The following is a 10561-nucleotide window of genomic DNA, read 5'->3' on the forward strand; positions in this document are numbered from 1 at the left end:
CCCCCCGGGTCAGCTAACAACACAAATAGAGTCAAATTCTGTGGGAATCACTGAAATGTGAATATTTTCAAGTTTAGTCCCTCCTTTATGACAATAAACTGAATATATCTGAGTTGTGGACAAACGAAGACATTAGAGGACATTATCTTAGGCTTTGGAAAACACTGATGGACAATTTTCACCAATTTTCTGAGACCAAACAATGAATCCAAGAAAATATTCAATCGCTTAATCGACAATTAATATAATTGGTAGTTGGGGCTCTACACTGCACACCAAGTGAGGCTCGAGGGAACGTCATCAGTTCAGCTGGTTCAGTCCTTGATAAATTGACGATTTGACCATCCCGACCCACCCACAGATGGACATTGCCATCCCAAGAGTCTGCACATTAGACACATGGCTAGAAAAAAATAATGACATTTTGTTGTTGTGGTGAAAATATGTGACCATGGGTACATGAATGCCTTTTCCAGAAAACTGCCTACCCCAGATTTAATGACTTATGGGATTCATGTTATCAGCCTTTTAGGCAACATCCAAGGCATTTCTATACTGCCTTGTGTTTGCTGTTTTTAATTCATATTTTAAAGTGTAGCACTTTGTCCATATCGGCTCTGTAAACTAAATCATTAGTCTTTTGGATACTTATTAATATTTATGAAGACATCACCACCAATGATGGTTTATAGATATATGTGATGCTATAAATAGAGCCATGCTGATAACCATGAACAAACAATTCCAATACTACAGAATTAAAATGCATACAACAATTGCAATATGGGTCAGCAGTACCTCACAAATAAAGATACTGTTACCTTAGGAAGTTAACACCTTCAGCTACTTGGAACTATCAACTAGAGTGTGCCGCACACCCCCTATTGTGTGCAACACACCCCTGCAGTACCACACAAGTAAGTCCACCCTCAAGTCAGATGTTAAGAAAAAGAGACAACAAAGAAAATGCCATCTGTTATTGCCTCATTACTACTATAGCTGCCACATATGGGTTGGGTGGCAAACTACAACAGCCTCCATGAGTGTGTGGAGAGGAAATGATGTAGAACAGAAGGTAACCTGGAGAGGAGGCAGGACTTTGGCTGTCACCAGTAAACCCAGAGGAGTCCTCTGTGACAAGTGGCCACAGAGGACTAGTGGTGTCAGGATCAGAGGAAGAGTTCTGGACAGCACACAGACAAGAGGAAAGTCACACACACTCAAGCAGCCATCCATTATCTCAGTTAGCTCAGCGGCCATATGGAGAGTCCAGCAGGGCCCTGGGGACACACAGCACACGATAACATCTTGAGCTACCAGGGCCTTTAAATAACACATTCAGATACTCTTGGAACTATAAGATATTCAACGTTTAGGCAACAAGTAGGGCTGGGCAACATATCAATATTACATTGTTATATATTTATTGTCGTACATTTTTGATATTGTATTTAAGTTGGTTGTATTTTCCTGGTTAAAGGCTGAAGTTAGACGGTTCTAGCTGTTCTATTATTTGCCTTTACTCACTCAGTCATTATAGCCACATTATTTATGAAAATGTACCTAAAGTTAATTTGTTAAAGCACCAATTTTCAACCCTACAATATCGTCGCAATATTGATATTGAGGCATTTGTTCAAGAATATAGCTGCGGCTGGGTTAGCTCAGTTGGTAGAGCAGGCGCACATTTAGAGGTTTAATCCCTGACTCAACGGCCGCGGGTTCGAATCTCACCTGCAGCCCTTTGCTGCATGTCATTCCCCCCCCTTCATGTCTTCATCTTTTCAGAGGAATAAAGGCCTTAAATGCTTTTACTCATATATTCACTGCCTGATAACGCTCTTAACATTCTCTCCTTTTTTAAACTGATCTACTTAAATTATTGTTCATACAAAATACATAATCTGTCCGATTGGCAGCAGGTTGGTTAAACAACATGGTAATGGATTCTTTGTTTTGTTTGCTTGCTAAACGATTTCGGTTCAACTTCAACCTTCTTAGAACTGATGTTCTGATAAAAGAAGTGAACCCGTGCAGGTTCCCGGTGGGCGTCTCATTCATGCTGCTGCCTCTCACACACAGGCTAATGAGAACGGGAGAGAGGTGCTCGGATGAGCTTACCTAAAAGATGTGAGAACCCCCAGAGTACTTACTGGCCGTGCTCTGAATAATGAAGGCTAATATGCAGATGGGGTTGAGCGTCTGGCAAAGGACCGACTAATGAGGACCTGGAAATGTCTTTTTGTATTCACACTCACACAAAAAAAACCTGAAAACATTTGTAAGGGATTGTCTCACTTCAAGTTTCACAATTATGTTTCTATTAATGTAGATGGCATTTGAATCATATTTGGAATGGGATGGAAAAATGTAAGAGTGAAAGGTACCATTTAATTACAGCAGGGTGCCTATTTTCTTTTCTTATTTAATTAAAGGTCTTTTTTCAAACATGAGAGCCTGGATAGTTTTTTTTAAATTACTTTGTTGGTCAATACAAGGTATTCAATACTATGTGCTATATACAGTAGAAATAAATAATAATAAAAAAAAAAAATCGACATGGGCATTTTTGGTTCTGAGTAAAATATAAAGTCCTCCTCCGTTTCTGCGCTGAGACAATGGAGGAAAGCCACACAGCGTTCATCCACATACACTGCCCACACAAAGATGACACAGAGCTGGATTTAAATCAGCCAAAAATCTGTTAAACGGCTTGAAGTTGAGAAGCAGTTTCCACAAATATGTCCCAAAACTGTTTGATTATTTCAGTATCTTAAATCGTTTAAATTTCAGAAGGCATTTCAACACAGGGATCATTCAAAGATCTGACAGATGCATACTCTAGTCACATACATTTATTGGCTTTTGCCAAACCAAACAATCACAGGGTCATTACTTGTTGGCTCCTTTTGGGACCAGTCAGGGCAATGGGGGCTTAGATTTCACAGAACATACACAACTACTGTAACCCTGGCTTGTTTTACACCCTTCCTTAAGATCCCTTCATTGTCATTCTAAAATACAGTGGCGAGAATAAGTTTACCCCCCCCATTGCTAAAGTTGATTAAAAAGAGGAATAAAAAACATCTTTTGGAAATTGATCTTAAAGCCTTAACTCAAAGAATTTAGGAAAATCCAACCTTTTAGGACACCAATTTTCTTTATGACTAAATAATGTATCATAAATAAATTAATAAATGTTCTTCCTTAAAATACAGGGGGCATAAGTTTCCCCCCCTATGTTAAAATGCAGGGGCATAAGTATACACCCCCTATGTTAAAATACAGGGGCATAAGTATACACCCCTCTATGTTAAAATACAGGGGCATAAGTTTACACCCCTCTATGTTAAAATACAGGGGGCATAAGTATACACCCCCCTATGTTAAAATACAGGGGCATAAGTATACACCCTCTATGTTAAAATACAGGGGCATAAGTATACACCCCCCTATGTTAAAATACAGGCGCCCTGTTTTTTTCATTCCTCTTTTTAATCAACTTTAGAATGGGGGGGTGAACTTATTCTCGCCACTGTAGGAAACACAATTAACAAGAACAATAGCAACAGCATTATAGTAAAAGTGTAAAACTTTGAAATAAGATGCAAAAATTTGGAAAAATGGTGGTGACGGAGTGAAGACAGAGATCTTATCGTCTGATTGACAGAAAAAAAAAATGAAAGTGTAAAGATTAGGCCTGGTGCACAGGCTATCTGGTCCATAACGGCAATGGCTGCAGACTTCCTCCTGATTGGGGGGACTGTTTCCTGGAAGCAGCCTAGGAGGATTAGTCCTTAGTGAAATGATTTGACGTATGCCTGTGAGTTCCTCCGGCAGCCTCACTACAGAAAAAAAAAAATAATAATTTGGAAACCTACAGTTTTAAGAGATGAAACCTCAAAACATAGCCCACACAAATAACCAGGCCAAAAAATGATATACTCCAGAAATAAAAGACCAGGACCCTCTCCCTTTCTTAAAATCAATCAACCTCTTTTTCCTGAGGAAACGAAAGATCTTAACAAGGCTATAACCAACATAGAAATACAATCTGATATAAAAAAAAACGGTTTCCCTCAAAAAAGCTCCAGGCATGGATGGCGTTCTTATTGAATTTGACACCACATTCTGGGCTAAAATCCTTACACAAGTGGTTAAAAACACAATAGTCTTCCTGAAACACTGTACCAACCGACTACATCTGACTATATATCTCCAAAACCAGGACAAAACTGATTTCGCTGAAATTTTGAAATAGTTTTTGGGTTGTTTTTTCTTTGATGTGTTTCACCTTTATTTGATGTACTTCCCGGTACCTAATCACGATGACCCGTAGACATTTATGAAAAGATAAAAAAAGAAAAAAGAAAAGTAAAAAGAACCTCACAGAATTTTGAACTTCATGTGGGTATTTTGTCTTAAGTTATCAATGTTAAACTCAACGTCTTGCTGTTTTTCATTTGGATTGAAGGTCTGATTTGTGTCCACTGTAACAACATACGCTGCCTCAGAGCTGGGAACCAAGGAAGAGGTGGCGAGGGACTCTGGCCCAATCAGAAGCCTCGGTTTTAAAGGGTTATTCCAGCAATAAATATTATACATGCATAAAGTAAATAAAGGAGATTTACGCTGTGTTTCCACACAGATACAAAGTAGGCCGTCTCTGGTCTCTCATCAATCTGTAGCTCTGTGTCCGTTGCTCTAATTCATTTACTCTGCTCTAGGTTAAAATAATCAATTCTCCAATTAATTCATTTCTCATAAATTAATAAAATCCTCGAATCTACCTTTTGATATATGCCTTTTGCCATGGATGTGGTTAACTGACCCCCTTTTTGTGGGTTGTTTCTCAGATGGATTATAAAAGATATTTGAGGGTTGTTTCTTGCTTGTACAATTTCCAGCATAAGTTCTCTGATAATATCTTTGTATTTAAGCAAAATTGGTATTGTATCTGAACCTTCCCTAACCTATCTGCTAATCAAAAATGTAATCAGGACCATGTGAATTGAAATCGATTCAGGAAATCAGTGGCGATATGAAGCACCACCCTGCTCTGACTACACCGACTGGACAGAAAAAAGCCACTGCTGATTAGAATTATAATTATAATTCCCTGTAGTCCAGATAGTTTCCCCGAGTACAGAATACCTGTTACAATGACACCTGAGCTGGCAATCCTGATGACAATAAAAAAGTCGATTCTTTTAATAGTTTCAGAAAGATATTTCAGTCTGCTAGCATGGCTAGTATGGACTGTTAATTATAGGCCGCCCCCCCCCCCCCACAACACACACACACACACACACACACACACACACACACACACACCACACACCCACACACACACACCCCCCCACACACACACACCACACACACACACCCAACACACACACACACACAGTTGTGGATACCTCAAGTAATTACACACTGAGTGCATATAAAGGTCTTTGGACTGCGTGCAGATTGTAGCTATACAGTGATTTATGATTTAGTGATTCAAATCAATTGATATGATGGCCGACAAATGTTGCCATACAATAAGAGCAGCATTAGGGTCCAGCAGGGGTCCCAGCCAGCACAGACCTGGTTATTCTCTGGTTCTCAGAGTTTAGATGACACCATTTGGGTGAATGATGTCCAGGCCTCTGTTCATGACACTCATGTAGTAATATTAATACACATTAACACAGGGACACACACACAATGCTGATTTCATTCCCACCCCCTGACTAAAGTGATTTCCCAGAGGGCTAAAGGAGCTGGGAGCTGTTGACATGTCCTTTTTTTTTTTTTGGTAGCTGGGTCGCCGCTTTGGTGTGATTACCACAGCCCACGTGAAGAAGTGTTCCAGCCGTCAGCACATTCAGCAACACAGGAAACAGAAGAGACGCTGGACTCGCTTAATTACACCGAGCAAACCACATCAACATGACACGAGACATTACACCACTGGTAACCTTGTTCTTTTCAATCAGAACACACCTATCCAGACAGAAAATCCATAGTGAAAAGAACAGCTATTGGCACATTTCTGAGAACATCTTGTTGTCTATTTTCTGTTCTCCATACACACACGACTGGACATACCCAATTTTGCGGCAAGATTCACCAGCTGCACAGATTCAACAGGACAAAATACAAGGCAGACACATGGTCCTCGGTTTTTTTGGATTGGAAAAGCATTTCATCTTTCTCTTAGACCTGATACAAGCACGTCATACATTGTGTCACAGTCCCGTGTTGGTATTTTGAATGCTCATAAAGTTGCACATAAAACACAATATGGGTTGCCAGGTTGGGTCAGCGGTAGTGCAGGCGCCCATGGACTGAGAGGTTTAGGCCTCGACTCAGAGGTCCAGGGATTGAATCTGACCTGTGACGATTTCCCGCATGTCTCACCCCTTTCTCACCCAACTGTCCTGTCAAAAATAATCTTTAAAAAAAAAAACATGATATGAAAGTACAAGAGGAAAGGCCAGCTCTGTCTGCAGCCTCCAGCCAACTCAGCAGAGCTCATAAATACTGGCCTGGGAAGATCAACCTAGTGTCAAAGTAAACCAACCACACATGAAACTGGTTCTCTCTTTGCAGAGCAGACTAATTCATTCGTCAGGCGTTGTGGATGTAATGTAATCCGTATTTTGTTGCATGTCTTTCATGTAATTGTTGTTTCAAGGTGCAGAGCAGGAGAGTCCTTTCATTCTGAAGTCACCCTTCAAGTCAATTCAAAGGAAAAAACTCATGAATGAGGGATTAACGGGGTAGAAAGAACTACTTGAGGCGGACGTGGAGCCATCGCTTGTTTAGAGGAGTTATTTTGGTTGTTTCTTTTTGCTTAAATTCGACAAAACCTGAGTAACTTCCTGTTAAATGAGGTCACAAAATGTCCCAAACCCGGCCTATTAAAAGTACCAAAGGTGCAGTACTACAGTCAGAATGACCAAGGTCCCGGAACACCACCTTCTTTTCTTATTACTGAATAATACAGTGGGGCTCAAAAGTTTGGTCAGGTCTCAGCTTTCCAAATGGGGAGGGGGGGGTGCATGCGGAAACACTGCAGGGTGCCCTAACTTTTGCAGACGACGCCATTTTGTTGTTTTCTGTTATTTTGAAAGTGTAAATAATGGAAATAAAATTAACTTTTTGTGACGTATTATACAAATGTCTAAAATGTCATTTGATGCCTTTTGGAGATTTTTCCATCTTTTCTTGGCTTCTTTCTGCACATTTATACACAATTTTACCCCACTGTACCTCCTCTTGTCTTCTCAATTGTTTAATCACTTTGTCAAAAACATATTACATACTCCTTATTTCTTTTAACCAGAGCCCAAGAGATCATCTTTAAATTGTTTATTTTCATCCACATCCCAAAAGATATCCAATATCCAATATAAACAATAGAAAAAAAATACATACAAGCTGGAAGCAGCATATGTTTGGCATTTATGATTGACAAATGACCTCAAGAAAGACTTTTTTTAGTCAAGATTTAATAATCTGTAGTGTTGTTGCTAATCAATACATCATTCCAGTTCTTAATATCAGCAACTTTAGATGTACACACGTGCTCCTGGGTCGGAGCGGGAAACCTGAGATCCTTGTCTGACGAAATCCTCTAACTATAAAGGCCATTGGTGCCCCCCCCAGGGGCCCAGTTTATAACAGCTAAACGGTGTGAGGATCCATCACTTTATGACAGGTGCATGACCCAGATCAATTAGCACATAAATGGCGTGCAAGTCAGTGCAGCTTTCAATTTCACGGTGCAAAGTGCGTGTCCGCGCGCGCGTGTGCACACAGAGATTCAAATCCAGTGCAACTGCATAGCAGTCAATAGCTTTACGTGAACAATTCAATGAACACACACACACACACACACACACACACACACACACACACACACACACACACACACACACACACACACACACACACACACACACACACACACACACACACACACACACACACACACACACACACACACACACACACACACACACGTGCAATGTGCTCCATCTGCATTGCACAAGCGGATTTACTTCCCCGACCTGCCGACAGGAATGAAATGAGACGATCTTAAAAGTTTCACTTACCCAAATGAGTAGTGAAGCGTGTTTGAGTCCCAAAGCGTCCAAGTCAAAGGGAGAGGGAGGGGGGGGGTTGTCCCGTTTGGATGCACGGTGCCTGTTCGATCCACTCTATCAGCTGATCGTTAACGCAGAGACGCAGGAAGGATCCGTCCAGGTCCTGTGCGGTAAGTGTTTCTGAGGATCAGCTGTGGCTGACCTGAGATGTGTGTTTGTGTGTGTGTGTGTGTGTGTGTGTGTGTGTGTGTGTTCTTGTGTCCCATGTGTCACACCCTCTCTTCCGGAAAACACAGACAGACCTCCCTCGCTCGAGCCAGGGTGCAGACACCCAGCGGCTGACTGGTACGCTGCCAGCCCGCAGCCGGCCCCTGGTGCACCACTGCAGCGCGCGCACAGCAGAACGAGGGCTGCTCTCACACACTTTGAGACGGATTTGAAGCACGTCGACAGCACACAGATAACCCCAACTTTTATTATCCGACGAGAAATGAATCCACGGGTCCTAAGATCCGCCCTGTTCCCGCAGCAGTAATCCCGTGCCATATTCCACGCTCTATTATAAACTACTAATATCACCATTTCTGATATACATAAGACAATGTAGCATTATGAGTGCATGGCAATAATATTTGACTTTTTTATAACCACAGATGCCACATATGTGGATATACTGTTCCTCCAATAAATATTGGATTTGTGGATTTATTGAGCAGAAGTGCTCTAGCGCCTCTACTGGTCATATTTCTAATTCATTTCCCAATTGAGAGAATTAACACAAATGAAGGTCTGAGTAATTAACTGACTCCAGTGGAGGGCTAGGCTACATGACATGGGACCCCATACACTCTAGAGCATCACAATGGATTACATATGATATATTACCCTGAACCGGAGGGTCGCTGGTTCAAATCCCCGTGTGGACCAAGGTGTGGACCGGTAGCTGGAGGGATGTCGGTTACAATACAAATATATAATACTTTTGTGTTGTTATTTTGATGGTCAAGAATAGGACATTGTGTTGATGTCAAATGGACATGATTTACATTTTAAAAAGCCATCAGGTTGGTGGTATTTTTCTAGAACCAGTGGTGGAATGTAACATTTACATTTACTCAAGTATTGTACTGTACACATTTGAAGTACTTGTAATTTACTAGAGTCTTTTCCATTTCTTTTCATGCCACTTTTCTACATTTCAGAGGGAAACACTGTACTTTTTACTTCATTACATTCATCTGACAGCTGTAGTTACTTACACATTTTGCATGAATAAACACGTATAGTTTATAAAATAGGATGTTTTATTATAAACTAAACTGCGCAACAATATAAAGTCCAGCTGATGATTAGACCATTAATCACTGTCAGCTGATTGACACAACTGTTTGGATCGTTTCCACTTTTTAAAATGTGAGGATTTTTCTGCATTGAGTACTTTTACTTTTAGTACTTTTGATGACACTTGCATACTTTTACTTAAGTAATATTTTCAATGCAGGACTTTTACTTATAACAGAGTGTTTTCACAGTGCAGTATCAGTGCTTTTACTTAATTTAATTCAACTTAAGTAAAGGCTGTGTCTGTATGTATGTACATGTAGTATTTTAGACTGTTTCTCAGCTGGTTAGGGGTTTTGTGAGTACTTTCTCTTTTGCTTTCGGGACCGGGGGGGAAGTTCATTGCAAGTTCATGTAGTTTCTTGGCAACAGCTTGAGCCTCACGTCTCAACGCTGGCTGACACCATGGGGTGAGGGGTAGAATGTCTTCCCTCAGAACACTCACGCGTCAAATTTAAAGTACTTTTCAGCCTTTTCTGTCCCCTGGGGCTTTTTCTAGCTGAGTGTCCTCACAGAGCTCGCCACACCGCGAGCAGCCTCCGCTTGTTTTCATATGACTCATAGTTCAAATCAGCCAGCACACAGCCTTGTATGTGCATATAAGATCAGCCACATCGAGCTAGTCTACTGTAGACCTGGTGCAGGACCAAAGATCTGCGGCTCCTGCTTCTGTCAGAACTTAATCCTGGTTTTAAAGAACAGACATTTTCTACAAAGGTAAACGGTTCATAATCAATAGAAGTAGTAGTCTGTTTCAGAAAAACAACAAAGTGTGTGTGTGTGTGCGTGCGTGTGTGTGTGTGTGTGGTGTCATTATAAGTCCCCAGGGTCTTGTTATTTCACCTGCACAAGGGCATGCATCAAGGTTTTTTCTTGAGTTGTTTCAGTGCTTCATCAACATGTATAATCAATTCATTTCTGTCTTTTATCTCAGGAGAAACATAGAAAAAGATATTGCAATAATAACTCTGATCACTTTTTATGCTTTGTTCTTTTGGAGCACCTGATTCAACAAATAGAAGTTATGCACATTATTAAAACAGGCACATTTAGACCAAAACAACCTATTCCATCCCAACACCTTTGTCCCTGTGTGTGACCTTTCCTTCATTTCTCTATCATTG

The 10561-nt window shown here is 40.7% G+C and overlaps 1 protein-coding gene across 2 annotated transcripts in view; it reads right to left on the minus strand.

Moving 5' to 3' along the window:
- camkk1a (calcium/calmodulin-dependent protein kinase kinase 1, alpha a) overlaps nt 1-8531 on the minus strand; it is a 61279-nt gene extending 52748 nt beyond the window's left edge. The window contains exon 1 of one of the 2 annotated variants that reach the window (XM_032532933.1): nt 8106-8531. The gene's annotated coding sequence lies outside the window, so the exon portion shown is untranslated. The remainder of the gene's footprint in view (nt 1-8105) is intronic. The other variant, XM_032532934.1, reaches the window with a different exon arrangement.
- Nucleotides 8532-10561: the final 2030 nt, after the last annotated feature.

Source organism: Etheostoma spectabile, chromosome 13 (genome assembly GCF_008692095.1).
Source record: "Etheostoma spectabile isolate EspeVRDwgs_2016 chromosome 13, UIUC_Espe_1.0, whole genome shotgun sequence".
In the NCBI taxonomy this organism is placed as follows: Eukaryota; Metazoa; Chordata; class Actinopteri; order Perciformes; family Percidae; genus Etheostoma; species Etheostoma spectabile.